Genomic DNA, 17,488 nt, shown 5'->3' on the forward strand with positions numbered 1-17,488 from the left:
TTCCAAGGTATTGACTCAGCGATAATGAAGGAACAACGATGTATTTCCAAGTCAGATGGTGTGAGATGTGATGGTGTTCCCATGCACCTGCTACCCTTCTCATTCACATGGTGGAGTTCATGGATTTGGGAGGTGCAGCAGTGCACCTTGTAGATGGTACACATTGCAGCCACAGTGCACAGGTGGTGGAGGGAGTGTATGTTTAAGGTGCTGGATGGGGTGCAGATCAAGCTGACTGCTTTGCTTGGTTCGTGTTGAGCTTTTTGAGTGTTAGAGCTGCACCTGTCCAGGCAAGTGGAGAGTATTCCAGCAAATTCCTGTCTTGTGCCCTGTAGATGGTGGAGAGGCTTTGGGGAGTCAGGGGATGAGCCTCTTCCCATGTTCTCACCTGCTCTAGTAGCCACAGTATTTATGCAGCTGATCCAGTTAAGTTTCTTGTCAATGATGAGCCCCAAGATGTTGATGATGGGAGATTCGGCAACGGTAATGCCATTGAATGTCCAGGGGGAGGTGCTTAGACTCTCTTTTGTTGGAGATGGTCATTGCCTGGCATTTGTGTGACATGAATATTATTTGCCACTTAACAGCCCAATCCTGGATGTTGTCCAGGTCTTGCTGCACGCAAGCACAACTGCTTCATTAACTGAGGAATTGCGAATGGAGCTGAACATTGTGCAATCATTAGTGAACATTCCCACTTCTGACCTAATGTTGGACAGAAGGTCATTGATGAAGTAGCTCCAGATGGTTGGGCCTAGGATGCTGTCAGCATGTTGCGGGAATCTCCAATTCCTGACACTGACCAGTTTTGTTTATTAGCTCAAATGTAATTAATGTGCTCAATCTTCAGGGATTGGTTTATCACTGGATGTTAACTCTAAATAAACCCTGAATCTGGATTTTAACCTAATCCGCCTCGTTCAAATTGGATGATTTTACTTTCCATTATATATTATTTAGCGAATGCAAATCCCTGGAGGCAAGCGACAGCCTCCTCATTTGCTGAGTTTACAGTGATTAGTCCACCACTTAGTCTGTAGAGGGTACACTCCTTGGTAATGTGCAGCATTGTTTGTGTCTCTCTACAAATTCATAGGGGATTTGTACTGAGGCCCTAGCAGTGGAGGTTGGCTGTGCAGGGGCTCTGGCTTGTCCTGAACCTGTTTAGCAAGGACTATTCTCGCTGTGGTAGTTCAAAACCTGCCATTCGACAGATGGGGTTTGTCCCAAGGAACTTGTTAGTGACTTCCCATATTTCCTATTCCTTAATCCAAAGGATGTACGCTGGTAGAATTTGCTCAGGAAGGTTGCTGTGGAAGGCGAGCAGTTGGTAGCTTGAACATGTCATTGTGGAATGGTAAGTGAGGTGCAGCATGGATGGTTTCAACCAACTTGTGGGTTTTCGTCAATCGGCGGCTGTGTGAGGGAGTGATGTTTGCGAGGACAGGAAGCTGGGGAGGGTGTTGAGCAGAGGGTTCCAGTTATGATGCGCATTGTTGCATTCAATTAAGTATCAACAAGATGGGTGTGTGATGACCTATGCCAGACAGGTGCACAGTACTCTGCTGCTGGTTATGATAGGGCAAGTGCTGAAGTCCGGAGTGTTGTGGCAGCAGCACCCCATGTAGTTCCAGCAAGTTTGGTTAATAGGTTGTTTCAGGTTTTGACCTTTGCTGCTGTTTCCTTCAGATGCTACGAAAAGGACAAAGTCCTTCTCCATTGACTCAGGTCTTAATATTCAGGTCGTAAATGAATGAAACTTCAGGGAAAGATCTATTTCTGAGAGATTAATACTGAAGTACTGAATCAAATAGAGTTAAATGAACAGAAAATTAAACACATCTTTAGCCCTTTCTTCTATTTTATCTGATGCATTCACACAATTCTTAGAAAAGGCCCACACACACAGACACGCATAAACACACACACACACATACAAACACTCACACAAAGACAGACACATACAAACAAACATACACAAAAATCCACAAACAAAATGATTCTAAGCCCCCCCACATCTAGAATCACTGCAGCCTAACACACACAACCACCTCACCCTATACATAAGGTGTGTAACAGAAAAAACTTCGGCAACCTGCAGCTTATTTTCCCATGACTGTGTATAAGGAGCCTGGAAGTGATTGGCAGGCTTGGCAGGCTTTCTGGCTGATTGACACCAGCTAAGCATTAATATGGCTTTTGTCCTAATCCTCCTTCAAACCGACTTCACGCGATCTGATAGATTGTAAATGTTTGGTATGCAGTGCTGGAAACAGCTGCTGCAACACAAACTACACCTTGCAAAATCTTAATATTGATCTTTTTCCCCCTGAGGGATCTTTTGACACATTGCATTCTCCAGAACACTTGGACTGCAATCAGCTTCTCTTAATCATCTTTCCTGCTCTCCTGATGGTTTTAGTTCACAATGGGTCCATTTTCATAGGCTGTCAGTGCTCCTCTCATACATTGCACAAGTGCCATCCCTAACGTGTGTGTCCAGATAGTTGGCGGTGGGGTGGGAAGGATGGTGGTGGAGTTTAATGCAGAAAACCACATGGTCCTCTGCAGTGCTAAGCCTGGGTGATTTCATCCTTAGCATCCTGCCCAAACCCTGGTGGGAGCAGTATATGATCGGCATCCCTGGTTGTCTTTGAACAGGTGGTGGTAAACCTTCTTGTTGAACTGCTGCAATCTGTGTGGTGAAGGTACTCCCACAAAGTAGGGAATTCCAGGATTCTGGCCCAGCACTGGAGAAGGAATGGCTGATATACATCCATATCAGGATGATGGGTTATTTGGACACAGGTGCCTCCCAATCTGTTTATATTTCACTCAGTCCCAAACCTTCTGTTGGCCTTCCTTTTTAAAAAAAAAACACAAAGTTCAGCAAATTCAAGATGAATCAATGTCCATAATTCAACTATAAGTTCATTGAAACATATTTTACAAAAGAAACTTGGAGGAGTCACAGCAGTGGCCAGAGGCCCTGTCCCATCATGACTCTGCTATGCGGATGAAAATCTCAGCCAAATGCTCCAATTAATGGCACTCACCGTCCTCCTTTTCTTTTCATTCTCTGTCCCTTCTGAAAGTTTTATAGTGTTACAAGATTTCTTCTGTTTCTTTAGTAAAATATGTTTTAAAGAACTTATAGTTGAATTATGGACATTGATTCATCTGGAGATTGCTGAACTTTGTGTTTTTTTTTAAAAGGAAGGCCAACAGAAGGTTTGGGACTGAGTGAAATATAAACAGATTGGAAGGCACCTGTGTCTAAATAACCCAGCAAGGGTTGTGCTTTTGACATGGAGAAATGTTTGAAGAAAGGTGACGGCCAAGATTTATAGAGATCACGAGACTTGCTTCTGGAAAACTTTTTAGTTTCATTTTGAACTGTTAAAAAAAATCCAGTTGGTGTTGAAAACACAAAAAGTCAGTTGCTATGTGCCTGCCAGGAGAAGACAGCTGATATCTTTCTCTCTTGAAAAGAATTCCTGCATCAAATATGTTTACTATTTCCTCTTGTATTTGGAGAAATCTTTACTGCTACATTACTGCTAGAAGACCTAATAAAATCCTTTTTGCAGCTTCCTGCTGTAAAGCTGACTGGAGCTTCCTGTGCTACATCTCTTGGAAGGCCAACCCAGACTGATCATCAACATCGTCTGGAAAGAACGGTTCTAGGAGGATCCCATTGACAGCCACCTATTCGCCTTTGGGACACCTCACCAAAATAAAGGACTTCCTTCCATACCTTCTTTTCAGCTTAAGTGTTTTTTTTAATTCCTTCTATTTCTTTGTAACAGTTGTAAACAAAAATCTCTTTTTCCCCAGTTAACCGGTTGTGTGTGTGTGTGTGTGTGGGTGTGGGTATGGGCGAGGATAAATAAGGGGTTTTAGCATTTCAGTTTGTTTGTATGTTTTACTTCATTGTTGGTTAAAACTTGGTTTAGAATTAGCTGATAATTTTGTTGTTTATTAAAGAAACCTGGTTGGTGTGCTTTATTCTGGGGAAAAGTAGAGTCTATGATTGACTGTTTTGGTAAATGGGAAAATTTAAACATATGTTGTGACCTGTGGAGAAGTGGGAGTGAACTAACAGAGCACGCCTCCCACCTCGGTCGTAACAATAGCTAGGAAGATTTATTTGCCAATCCTGTCCCAGCTGATAAGTCCTGATTTTTCTAGTTTAATCAATGACTCTAATCCCCCAATTTTGTTCCTTATTGCGCACTGATAGGTGTACATTTTAGTTTGCTGTGTTTGACAATTCCTCCTTTCTTTGCCTTACCCAGCGTGACTTCTTTGTTAACCGACTTGTCTTGTTTAACCTCGTTTGACCATTTTACTTTCTTATTTCCTGCACACAACTGGAATCTCCTTTTCTTCCCAAACTTCCAACCGTTCTCTCATTATTTTCTCTTTTCTCCCCATGTTAATTCAGCTGTCCTCTACAACTTGATTTAATTGTCTCTTGAATCTCTTTACACTGTCCATCACAATGTCCTACCCGTGGAATTTATTCATTAACTCAATCCCCCTTTCAGTGATAATGTTTCCCTGACTTCCCTTCTCAGACTTTAAGACCTTTATTTATCCCTTTTGCCCCTGCCCCTGGGATTTGAACTTTTCACCGCAGGCAACAATTTGTCTGGATCAACTTTGTCCCTTTCCTTCAGAATCCTGAACATTTCAGTCCACCACAGCCACAAGTTTATTGGAGGTGGGTGGGGGAGGAGAAGTGTGGATGGCTAATCTCCTTGTCCCCTGCAGTGAACATAAACAAAGAACATAAGAAAAAGGAGCAGGAGTAGGCCACTCAGCCCCCAGAGCCTGCCCCGTCATTCAACGAGATCATGGCTGATCTTCTACTTCAACACTATTTTCCTGCACTATCTCTGTATCTCTTCGTGTTTTTAATACATAGAAATCAATCGATCTCAGTCTTGAACATACTCAATGACTGAGCCTCCACAGCCCTCTAGGACAGAGAATTCCAAAGATTCACAACTGTCTTAGTGAAGAAATTCCTCCCCATCTCAGTCCTAAATGGCCTACCCCTTATTCTGAGACTGTGGGCTGGATTTTACTGCAGGCGGACAGGACTTTGCCTGCTTCTGCTTCCGCCTAGCCCAGGGATCCGACCTTCATTTTACAGGACCCCGGGCTTTAACTGTCCCGAGGCGGGACTTCCACCCGCTTGAGGGAGGAGGTCCCACCTCAGTGAGCTGCTGGCCAATCAGCGGGCCGGCAGCTCTTAGACCCAGCAGCGCAACCGGGAGCGGTCGCCATGGCTGGGACGGCAGCCCAAACGACGCCATGGAGTCAGGACTTCAGGTAAGTTGGACTTGCCTTGCTGAGGGGGCGGGGGGGTGGGGGGGGGTGGTGATCGATTGTGGTGGTGAGGCAAGGGTCGTCGATTTGGGGGAGGGAGGGACTCTTGGCTCCCGCGGGTGGGTTGGGGGGCAGGAGCGGCCTTCAATCAGGCACCCTGTGTCCGACTGCCTGGCACCTCCCGGTGCACAGAAAGGCACCTATCGCTCGGCGGCATTTCACGTCCCCAACACGCCTGCTTGCCATGGGTAAAATACCCGTGGAGGTGGGCTAGGGCCTTTAAGTGGCTGTTAAGTGGCCACTTAAGGGCCTTAATTGGCCTCGGGTGGGTAGGCCATTCCCCCCCACCCCCACCCAGCCAGAGGCGGGAGCAGGTTGGGAAGGCCTGCTGGAGCCTCCCACCATCTGACCTGCTGGGGCGGCGGAAAATTCAGCCTTGTGTCCCTTGGTTCTAGACTCCCCAGCCAGGGGAAACATCCTTCTTGCATCTACCCTGTTGAGCACTGTAAGTATTTTGTACATTTGAATGAGATCACCTCTCATTCTTATAAACTTCAGAGATAATCATTGGACACATCTCCACTAATCCTGACTTCTGGGTGATCACTGGGAAATATCTCTGATGGAGAACCAGAGCCCTCTAAATTTTTCACCTGACTCTGAGGAAAACACTCTACTACAGCAAAACTTTTTCACTTCATGGGCTCCCTGTTCCTGCTCTGTTAGAGTTGTCGTACCTGGATCCAGGAGGTCCTGCCCATGTGTTCCCGTTTGAATTTCTTCCTTTTTCTAATTCGTTCGGTGGATGTGGGTGTCGCTGGCCAGGCCAGCATTTATTGCCCATCCCTAATTGCCTTTGAGAAAGTGGTGGTGAGCTGCCTTCTTGAACCGCTGCAGTCCTTGGAGCGTAGGTACACTGACAGTGCTGTTAGGGAGTTCCAGAATTTTGACCCAGCGACAGTGAAGGAATGGTCATATGGTTCCAAGCCAGGCTGGTGTATGGCTTAGAGGGGAATTTGCAGGTGGTGGTGTTCCCAAGCATCTGCTGCTCTTGTCCTTCTAGGTGGTAGAGGTCGCGGGTTTGGAAGGTGCTGTCGAAGGATCCTTGGTGAGTTGCTGCAGTGCATCTTGTATATGGTACACACTGCTGCCACTGTACATCGATGGTGGAGGGAGTGAATGTTGAAGGTGGTGGATAGGGCGCCAATCAAGCAGGCTGCTTTGTCTTGGATGGTGTCGTGCTTCTTGAGTGGAAAGTATTCCATCATGCTGTTGATTTGTGCCTTGTAAATGGTGGACAGGCTTTGGGGAAACAGGAGGTGAGCTACTTGTTGCAGATTTCCCAGCCTCTGACCTGCTCTTGCAGCCACAGCATTTATGTGGCTGGTCCAGTCCAGGATGTTGTTCTTGGAGGATTCAGCGATTGTAATGCCATTGGATGTCAAGACAAGATTCTTTCTTGTTTGAGATGGTCATTGCCTGGAACTTGTGTGGTGCGAATGTTATTTGCCACTTATCAGCCCAAGCCTGGTGCGAATGGTGTTGAACATTGTGCAGTCATCAGCAAACATCCCCACTTCTGACCTTATGATGGAGGGAAGGTCATTGATGAAACACCTGAAGATGGTTGGGCCTAGGACGCTATCCTGAGGAATTCCTGTAGTGAAGTCCTGGGACGGAGATGATTGACCTCCAACAATCACAACCATCTTCCTTTGTGCTAGGTATGACTCCAACCAACAGAGAGTTTTGCCCCTGATTCCCATTGACTTCAGTTTTGCCAGGTCTTCTTGATGCCATACTTGGTCAAATGCTGCCTTGATGTCAAGGGAGGTCATTTTCACCTCATCTCTGGAGTTCAACTCTTTTGTCCATGTTTGGACCAAAGCTGTAATGAGGTCAGGAGCTGAATGGCACTGGCAGAACCCAAACTGAGCATCAATGAGCAGGTTATTGCTGAGTGAGTGCCGCTTGATAGCACTGTTAATGACCCCTTCCATCATTTTGCTGATGGTCAAGAATAGACTGATAGGGCAGTAATTGGCCAGGTTGGATTTGTTCTGCTTTTTGTGCACAGGACGTACCGAGGCAATTTTCCACATTGCCGGGTAGATGCCAGTGTTGTAGTTGTACTGGAACAGCTTGGCTAGGGGTGCCACTAGTTCTGGAGCACAAGTCGGAATGTTGTCAGGGCCCATAACCTTTGCAGAATTCAGTCCCTTCAGCCGTTTCATGACATCATTTGGAGTGAATTGGATTGACTGAAGACTGGCTTCTATGATGCTGGGGACCTCAGGAGGAGGTCGAGATGAATCATCCACTCGGCACTTCTGGCGGCACAGTGACGTAGTGGTTAGCACCGCAGCCTCACAGCTCCAGCGGCCCGGGTTCAATTCTGGTTACTGCCTGTGTGGAGTTTGCAAGTTCTCTCCGTGTCTGCGTGGGTTTCCTCCGGGAGCTCCGGTTTCCTCCCACAGCCAAAAGACTTGCAGGTTGATAGGTAAATTGGCCATTTTAAATTGTCCCTAGTATAGGTAGGTGGTAGGGGAATATAGGAACAGGTGAGGATGTGGTAGGAATATGGGATTAGTGTAGGATTAGTATAAATGGGTGGTTAATGGTCGGCACAGACTCGGTGGGCCGAAGGGCCTGTTTCAGTGCTGTATCTCTAAATCAAATCAAATCAAGATGGATGCAAATGCTTCAGCCTTGTCTTTTGCAATGATGTGCTGGGCTCCCCCATCTTAGAGGATGGGGATATTTGTTGAGCCACCTCCTCCTGTCTGTTGTTTAATTGTCCACCACCATTCAGAACTGGATGTGGCAGGACTGCAGAGCTTTGATCTGATCCGTTGGTTGCGGGATCACTTAGCCCTGTCTATTGCATGCTGCTTCTGCTGTTTGGCATGCAAGTAGTCCTGTGTTGTAGCTTCACCAGGCTGACACCTCATTTTTAGGTATGCCTGGTGCTGCTCCTGGTATGCCCTCCTACACTCTTCATTGAACCAGGGTTGATCCCCCGGCTTGATGGCAACTGTAGAGTGCGGGATATGCCAGGCCATGAGGTTACAGATTGTAGTTGAATAAAATTCTGCTGCTGCTGATGACCCATAGCGTCTCATGGATGCCCAGTTTTGAGTTGCTACATCTGTTCAAAATCTATCCCATTTAGCACGGTGGTAGTGCAAAAGACCACTGACCACCTCCAGGCGCGTATCCATTGTCTCTCGAGATAAGGAGGCCCAAAAGAAAAAAAAGAAAAGTGCCACACAACACAATGGTGCGGAGCCTCGGTGTGACGACGAGACATTGTCTCCACAAGGACTGTGCAGTGGTCACCCCTACCAATACTGTCATGGACAGATCCATCTGCAACTGATAGATTGGTGAGGACGAGGTCAAGTATGTATTTCCTTCTTGTTGGTTCCCTCACCACCTGCCGCAGACCCAGTCTAGCAGCTATGTCCTTTAGGACTCAGCCAGTTCGGTCAGTAGTGGTGCTACCAAGCCACTCTTGGTGATGGACATTGAAGTTCCCCCACCAGAGTACATTTTGTGCCCTTGCCATCCTCACTCTTCTTCCAATTGGTGTTCAACATGGAGAAGCACTGATTCATCAGCCGAGGGGAGGCGGTAGGTGGTAATCAGCAGGACATTCCTTGTCCATGTTTGACCTGATGCCATGAGACTTCATGGGTTCCAGAGTCAATGTTGAGGACTCCCAGGGCAACTCCCTTTCGCCTGTATACTATTGTGCCGTCACCTCTTGCGGGTCTGTCCTGCTGGAGGGACAGGACATGCCCAGGGATAGTGATGGTGGTGTCTGGGACATTGTCTGCAAGGTATGATTCCATGAGTATGACTATGTCAGGCTGTTGCTTGACCAGTCTGTGGGACAGATCTCCCAATTTTGGCACAAGCCCCAGATGCTAGTAAAGAGGACTTTGCATTGTCAACAGGGCTGGGTTTGCTGTTGTCGTTTCCAGTGCCTAGGTTGATGCTGGGTTGTCCATCCGGTTTTATTCCTCTTCTTAGACTTTGCAGCAGTTTGATGTAACTGAGTGGCTTGCAAGGCCATTTCAGAGGGTCTTTGTTTTAGTCCACAAGCCAATTGACAAGGGACAAAACTAGAACCAATCTTTATACACTTCTATACTTACTTACAGATTTATACATTACAAGCATTCACCTTCGAACCCAACAACCACAGTTTCAGTCTGTGTCTATTTGCAGGGGCTTAAGTGAATCCCCAGTTAATACCCACCACCTACATACGATTAACACAATTAATATACAATTAACTCTCCTGATCCAGAGAGACCAATCGCCCTCCTCCAGATCTTGGTAGAATTCCCCCCCCACCCCGCCCCACTTTATTTGAGATACTTTTGTTCCCCCTTTCCTAAATTACTTGTTTCTTTTTCAATTAAATTATTTAAAATTAAACAAAAACATTGGCTTCCCCAACAGCTGAAGGGAGAGTTGCTCTTCCCTTTCCCCCATTCTGAGCCCCCTTCTCCCAGTGTCCTGACCAACATTCCTCCCTCAACTAAGCCCACCAAGACAATGAACTGGCCATTCATCGCAGTGCACTTCAAAAGTATGGTATAGTGGTGTACTGGTTATGTTATTGGTCTAATAATTCAAAGAATGAGAGTTCAAATCTTGGGCAACTAGGGATGGGCAATAAATGCTGGCCTTGCTAGTGACGACACCCTGAGACTGAATTAAGTAATTCATTGCATGATTTATGTGTGATGTTTGAAAGATGTGGTCAGGCGTTCTACAAGTGTGACTCTTTCTATCTTTCTCTGATGAGTCTTATCTGAGCTTTCATGAGCTGGGTTTCCCTCTGATTTGGATCTGTAGCCTAACTGGTTATTAAGTGCATGCTGCACCTATATTAATCAGCAGGTGATTAGGGAATGATTAGAGAAACAGTGAGGCATACTCTGTTGCTAAACAGTTTTCTTGCATGGTTGTGATGATGTAATTCATCATGGTAATTGTGTGGCATGCTTCACTTCCTCTTGAGTTCACATCAAACTAATCTTAAATAGTTTCTTTACCACAAGGGATCTGAACCCTTCAGAACAGACTAAATTAAACAGCTACTAGACCACACAATTGGCTGCACTGGTATAATGTTCCTCTGCTGATTTGAGAGCTGGAGTTATGTTGAGTGCACAAGCTTTGCAGGCTAAAGCTACACTGCATGCTTGGTGTTACCATTCAGGGAAAATAGAGTTCACCAATATCCAGATAACTGTTAAGTTTTAACATTAAGCAGATAACATTCAGTCCTCTTTTAATTCCAAAAACATTGAAAGTATAACTTTCCAAACCTTATTTTGCATTGGCTGCAGTCATTGAAATTTATAATACTGAGGGAGGCCATTTGGCCCACTGTGTCTGTGCCATTTTTTTACTGGAACAGTTCAAAATGAGTTCCACTGCCTGTTATATGCCAGTTTAGCTCAGTGGGTGGTATTCTCACTTCTGAGCCAGATGTGGTTTCAAGCCCCACTCCAAGACCTAAGCTCCTGACACTGCATTCCAGTACTGAGGGAGTGTTCATTGCCGGAGGTGCCATCCTTTGGGTTAGAGTCCTGTTGGCCCTCTCAGGTAGGCAATTAAAATAACACAATTCAAAGAAGAGCAGGGAATCCTTGGTTGTGGTGAACATGCTAGATCTTTAACAGGATGAATCTCTCAGGCCAAATGCTCTCCCTCATCTATAAGTATCTGTGTGGAGAAGATTCCATTAATCCCCAGGCTAGTATGGCAGACAGGGGTGTGTCAGTGGATATTATCCATATGAACTTCCAGAAGGCATTTGATAAAGTTGTGCACAAGAGACAATTACCAAAATGAAAGTGCATAGAGCTGGAGGTATCCTTGTGACCTGAGTCAGTAATTGTTTGGGAGGTAGGAGACAGAAAGGATGGATAAAGGGTTTGTTCTCTGATTGGTGGGATGTGACAGGGGAAGGCAAAGATCTGTACAGGGGGTCTCAACTGTTCACCATATTTACTAATGACTTGATGACGAAATAGAGAGTTACATATCCAAGTTTGCAAATAACAGCAAGTTAGGAGAGACTGTAAATTGTGTAGATGGGAACATGAAGTTACAAAGGGACACTAGACTGAGTGAATAGGCAATACAATGGCAGATGGGAGTTTAATGGAGCGGGGGTGGGGGGGGGGGGGTGGGCAGTGATGTGTGAAGTCATCCACTTTGGATCCAAGAAAGAGAAGTTGGAATATTTTCTTAATAGTGAGAGACTAGGAGCTGTGAAGGAGAAAAAAGATTTGGATGTCCAGGTACAAAAAGTAATTAAGAAAGTTAATGCAACGTGAGCCTTTATCTTGGAAGACAAAATTGAGGAAGTGATGCTTCAGTTATACGGAGCCTTGGTTAGTCCCCATCTGGATTACTGTTTTCAGTGCTGGCCACCACACCTCAGGAAAGATATTTTGGCCTTGGAGTGGGTACAGCGCAGATTCACCAGAATGATACCAGGGTTTAAGAGATTACATTATGAGGGCTGTTTGCATAACTTGGTTGTATTCCCTTGGGTTTAAAAGTTTAAGGTGATCTAATTGAGGTGTTTAAAATGATGAAGGGATTTGATAGGATGGAGACAGATAAACTATTCCCTATGATGGAAGAATTCCGAACAAGAGGGCACGATCTTAAAATTAGAGCTGGGGTATTTCGGAATATAATAAGGAAAACCTTTTGCACACAACATCAGTAGAAATTTGGAATTCACTCACCTAAAAGAGTGTGGATGTCAACTGATATTTTCAAAACTGAGATCAATCGTCTTTTGATGGGTTAAGGATATGGACTCGAGGACCTGAATGATCTAGTCCTATTCCTGTCTCTATGCTGCATTACATGACAGCATCTATAAGCATGAGGAGATCATTCCAAATGCTAAGTAAGGCAATCTGCCTTCTTTAATATAGCCCACTCCACGTTCAATCCTGATTTTACTGTCTTTTCTAGTTCTGTCCTTTTTTTACCATTTCCTTTCATTGTTCTATCCTGGTTTTACCCTCTTCTCTCAGGCTGTCCTGGTTCTACCCTCTCCTCTCGCGCTGTACTGGTTTTACCCTCTCCTTTCCTGCTCTCCTGATTTTACCCTCTCCTCTCACACTGTCCTGCTTTTACCATCTCCTCTCACACTGTCCTGGTTTTACCCTCTCCTCTCGCACTGTCCTGGTTTTACCCTCTCCTCTCGCACTGTCCTGATTTTACCCTCTCCTCTCACACTGTCCTGGTTTTACCCTCTCCTCTCACACTGTCCTGGTTTTACCCTCTCCTCTCACACTGTCCTGGTTTTACCCTCTCCTCTCACACTGTCCTGGTTTTACCGTCTCCTCTCGCACTGTCCTGGTTTTACCCTCTCCTCTCGCACTGTCCTGGTTTTACCCTCTCCTCTCACACTGTCCTGGTTTTACCCTCTCCTCTCGCACTGTCCTGGTTTTACCGTCTCCTCTCGCACTGTCCTGGTTTTACCCTCTCCTCTCGCACTGTCCTGATTTTACCCTCTCCTCTCGCACTGTCCTGATTTTACCCTCTCCTCTCGCACTGTCCTGGTTTTACCTTCTCCTCTCAGGCCGTCCTGGTTTTACCCTCTCCTCTCAGGCCGTCCTGGTTTTACCCTCTCCTCTCGCACTGTCCCGGTTTTACCCTCTCCTCTCGCACTGTCCCGGTTTTACCCTCTCCTCTCGCACTGTCCCAGTTTTACCTTCTCCTCTCAGGCCGTCCTGATTTTACCCTCTCCTCTCACACTGTCCTGGTTTTACCCTCTCCTCTCGCACTGTCCTGATTTTACCCTCTCCTCTCGCACTGTCCTGCTTTTACTCTCCTTTTGTTCGATTCTAATTTCATTCTTTTCTCTTGCTTTTCTATTCTAATTTTATGTGGATTGGCCTCTACATCCATGCTGGCATTCTTCTTTGTTACTTTAAGATTTTGAATCATGTCTCGGTTCCAACATTTCCAATGACAATGGCTGCAATTTCTTTGCTTGGCTAACATTTACCACAGACAGCAGACAGTGTCCTCTGTATCTCAATTATTAGTTGGAATATGAGAACTTCCTTTGGTGAAGGTAATGGGTGACTCGGCTACTCAAACCAGGTAAGTGCCAGGTTTGACTGTGCACTGTGAGTCAGTCTCGACGTAGGCCTCATCTAGGCTGCTAAAATTGGACTCAGTGCCTCTGGGCCAGGGTGCAGTGAACTCAGCCAAGGCTCCTGTTCCTGATTGTTATCCATTGCTCCCTGCCTTTTTTTGGGTGTTGGGTTAAGCTAATATCAGGTTCTGTGTGATTCCATACAGGGTGGAATACCCTGCCATTACTTGCTGTCTTCACTCACGTACCAGGCGACTTCTGGTACCTGTGGATCTCCATTGCAGCACCTTCAGGGGAGGAAAGGAAGAAAATAGATCTAGAGGCTGATTTGTTCTTCCTTCTGCACATTACAGACTGCTGGATTTACATGTGATGTGTGACACGGCCTCTCCCCCCCCCACTCCTTCCCTGCATCTCCCTCCCTCAAACCTTCCCTCTGCCTCTCTCTCCCTTGGCCTCTCTTTCCTGGGCTCCCCATAATTTCCTTCTTCCCTCGCCTCTCCCTCCCTCACCTTCTTCCTCCCTCTGATGCTCCATCCCTCAGTCTCTCTCGTTATCGAGGGTAGGTGGAAATGTGGAGTAATCAGTTCAGCCATGAACTTATTGAATGGCAGAGCAGATTCAAAGGGCCGAGTGGCCTACTCCTGCTCCTAATTCGTATGTTCCCTCAATCCCTCCCTCCATCAGCCTCTCTTCCTCTGCTCTCTCCCTTGGCTCTTCTCTCCTGGCTGTCCCTTGTTTGCCTTTATTTGCCTTGTATCACAAAATGAAACCTCTATTAACCTCAGCCAATACTTTGTGTCTCATTTGCTGACAGTAAACATTCTGCTGGTTTTGCCTCCATTCACTGCTTGATCCCAGCATGTCTATAATTGGCCCTTTGCAGAACTGGTCAATAAACTGCGACAAAGTAAATAAAGGCTGGACTGGATCAGTCTAACAGCAGTTTTCAAGGGCATGTTGCAATGGCTCACCGAGCAGAACAGATTAATCAGAGCGAATGTAAATATTGCGATCACAGCAGCTCCTCTCAGCTCAAGGAACCATTGTTTTATATATAATTTTTTTTAAGTCCCTTTCAATTAAAAAGCATTTGCCAAAGGTGAGCTGAGCAGTTAGCTGCATTTTGGATCGGTGCTCAATTCCAAAAAAGAAAAAAAGTCCAGTTCAAAAAGAATCCAGCTCAAACTGAGGGGATATTTAATTCCTCACTGTTGGTAAAATTGCTAAATTGCAATATGTTTGAGCTCTGACTATGTGGGTCCAAGTGGTTTCCAGGTGTGTGGCCATTCACTATTTGACACAAAGTGGCATGAAGGGGTTGGAAACATGGTGTACAATATAATAATGCCTTTCAGATCTCATCAATAAATTAATTTCTTGGTGACTTGAAGACCTCTTAGTTTTTCTCTTCTCCACAAGTAGAAACATTCTGTGTCTACTCAATCAAAATTTTTCATAATTTTACAGACCTCTATGAGGTCACCCTTCAGTCTTCTCTTTTCAAGAGAACAGCGACTCAGCCTGTTCATCCTTTCCTAATTGTAGTTCCGGCGAGTGCTTATGATGGAGTAGAAGGAGATTAAAGGACCATTTTGTTGATGCCGCAACTGCAGACACAGGGACTTGTAGCAACTCACAAAAGTTACCCTTCCCTCCCTGTGACTTCTGCCACCAAGAAGGGCAAGAACAACCCTTTGTGGGAACACCATCACCTCCAAGTTCCCCTCCAAGTCATCTCAACTTGGACATATATCACAGTTCCATCATCATCTCTGGGTTGATTCTGCAATTCTCGACCTAACACCACTGAGGGAGAACCATTGAGGGAGCACAATCACCACAAGGACTGCAGGCGTTCAAGTTCACCTTCTCAGGGCAAGTAGGGTTGGGTAATAAATGCAATGGCGACATCCAGAGAACAAATGAAAAAATCTGATTTCATGACCCGTGAGCAACAAAGAACATTTAACTCTGAACTATAATCATGGCGGCGACAAAACACTGTGCAGCTGAAGATTAACTAAAGCTACATCCTCTCCTAAATCACCTTCTTCTAAAGATTTTGGCAGCTGGAGCAGTGGATTGGATGTGGGCTACCACCGCCCAGAATTCATCTCACTAATGCAGATTTTGTGCCCAGACATCAGGCATGTACTGCCTCCAGAATCAACTCAGAGATGCTTGAACAAACAAAAGGAAGAAATGAATTGCATTTCATTACCTCCTTTGATGTCTCAAAGCATCACGGTTGTTAAGTAAGAAATGCAACAGTCAATTTGTACACAGCAATCTCCCGCAGACAGCAATGAGATAAATGAGCAGTTAATCTGTTGGTGGAGTTGTTTCAGGGATAAATATAGGCCAGGACACTGGGAGCACTCGGCTGTTGTTCATTGCAAAGTGTTTTGCGATTTTCAACAGAGAGATGGAGCAGACTAGGCCTTGGTTTAATTTCTTAACTGTAAAATGGCACCTCTGACAGAGCAGTGGTCCCTCAGTAGTGCACTGAATTGTTTGGGAGAATGGAACAATGTAAATCTCCTGGGATTCTTCTGTGTGACACATATGGGACGTTAGAACAAAACCTGAGGTCAGAAAGAGGAGAAACAGAGACAGGGCACAGTAGGGCCACCGCTGAGCCCCCGTTATATTTTGCGTGGGGGCTTATTTAAATGGAGGGGGCAGAGCGGCCGCCCCAATGATTTAAAGGGGTGGCGGCTGCGTCCCCCGCAACGGCATCTGGCGCCACCGCGCAGGCACCATTTTTAAAGGGCTTCAAGCCCTAGATGAAATTGTAATATTTAAAGGGGAATTTGTGTCCATTTGTTATTAAAATTTTATTATAACCTGGAGGCCCTTTCAACACACCCCCGAAGTATGTTTTAGGGCCACCGACCCTGAATAAACTCTATTGCCGACGCGATCTTCCCCCCCTCCCCGCCCCACCTCATTACATTTGCCCTTCAACCCCTTCCCACCATACCCACAGCCAATAAAAAGTATATTCCTCGCACCCTGTAGTCTGCACTCCTCCCTCCTCCCCACCAGTGTCTTGCCTCGGAACTCCATTCAGAGTTCCGAAAGCGCGCGAGTTGCGGCCGGTGCCCGTAATATCGCCATGGGACGGCTGAGGTACTTTCATTAACATTTATTTTAATGCATTTTAATATTGACATGAAGGCTCCGCCGCTTGGCGATGAGGGGGCCGCACCAAGGCCTCGCCGCTGCTGGTAAAATGCGGTGGGGGTTTCTCGATGTCGGGAGTTGCTGCGGACTGCTTCCGCAAGTATTTTACAGGCCCCTTGCCATGACCCCCAATGTCGAGGGGCTGGTAAAATTCAGCCCAGGGAGACAGAGAGAGATAAAGAGACAGGCAGACAAGTGTTGCAATATGTAAGTGCATTCCTGTCTAAATTTCAATACATATCACACAGTTAACAAATGGACCATTCATTCTGTGTATAGCAAGAGAAATATTGGACCTCAATATAAGGACTCCAGTCACTGACTATTTATACTACAATAGTCCCATTTAACAAATTTACCTCTGGCTCTGATCTCATTCATCAGCTCTTCATTCTTCATCAGCTTCCTTTGTTGTTGGAGAGCTCAGGTTCTTTACTCAGCCTTTATCATCATACAGATCAGCTTGTCCTCTAACAAGCTAAAGTAGAGTCTCTGGATTGGAATTGGTGAGCAAGCACTTAAAGGTTTTACCTGAGAGAGAATGGGAGCCATAGACTGAGGGATTTCACTGGAAAGCATGAAGAGGGAGATAGAAGACATGTTTCCATACAGAGGGTGATTAAAGCAGGGATAGTTTCACCAAAAGTGGCTACTGGGATAGAGACTGGGACACCATTTAATGAGAATTGGGTGAGGATTTGAAAAGCAGTCTTAGGAATACTGGACTTTGTAGCATGATTATCTTTTAAAAACTGTGCTTTTTAAAAGTTTAAGATGGAGTCAGAGAAGTCAGGTGACCTCACATCAACC

The sequence above is a fragment of the Heterodontus francisci genome, chromosome 27 (assembly GCF_036365525.1).
Source record: "Heterodontus francisci isolate sHetFra1 chromosome 27, sHetFra1.hap1, whole genome shotgun sequence".
Taxonomy (NCBI): domain Eukaryota; kingdom Metazoa; phylum Chordata; class Chondrichthyes; order Heterodontiformes; family Heterodontidae; genus Heterodontus; species Heterodontus francisci.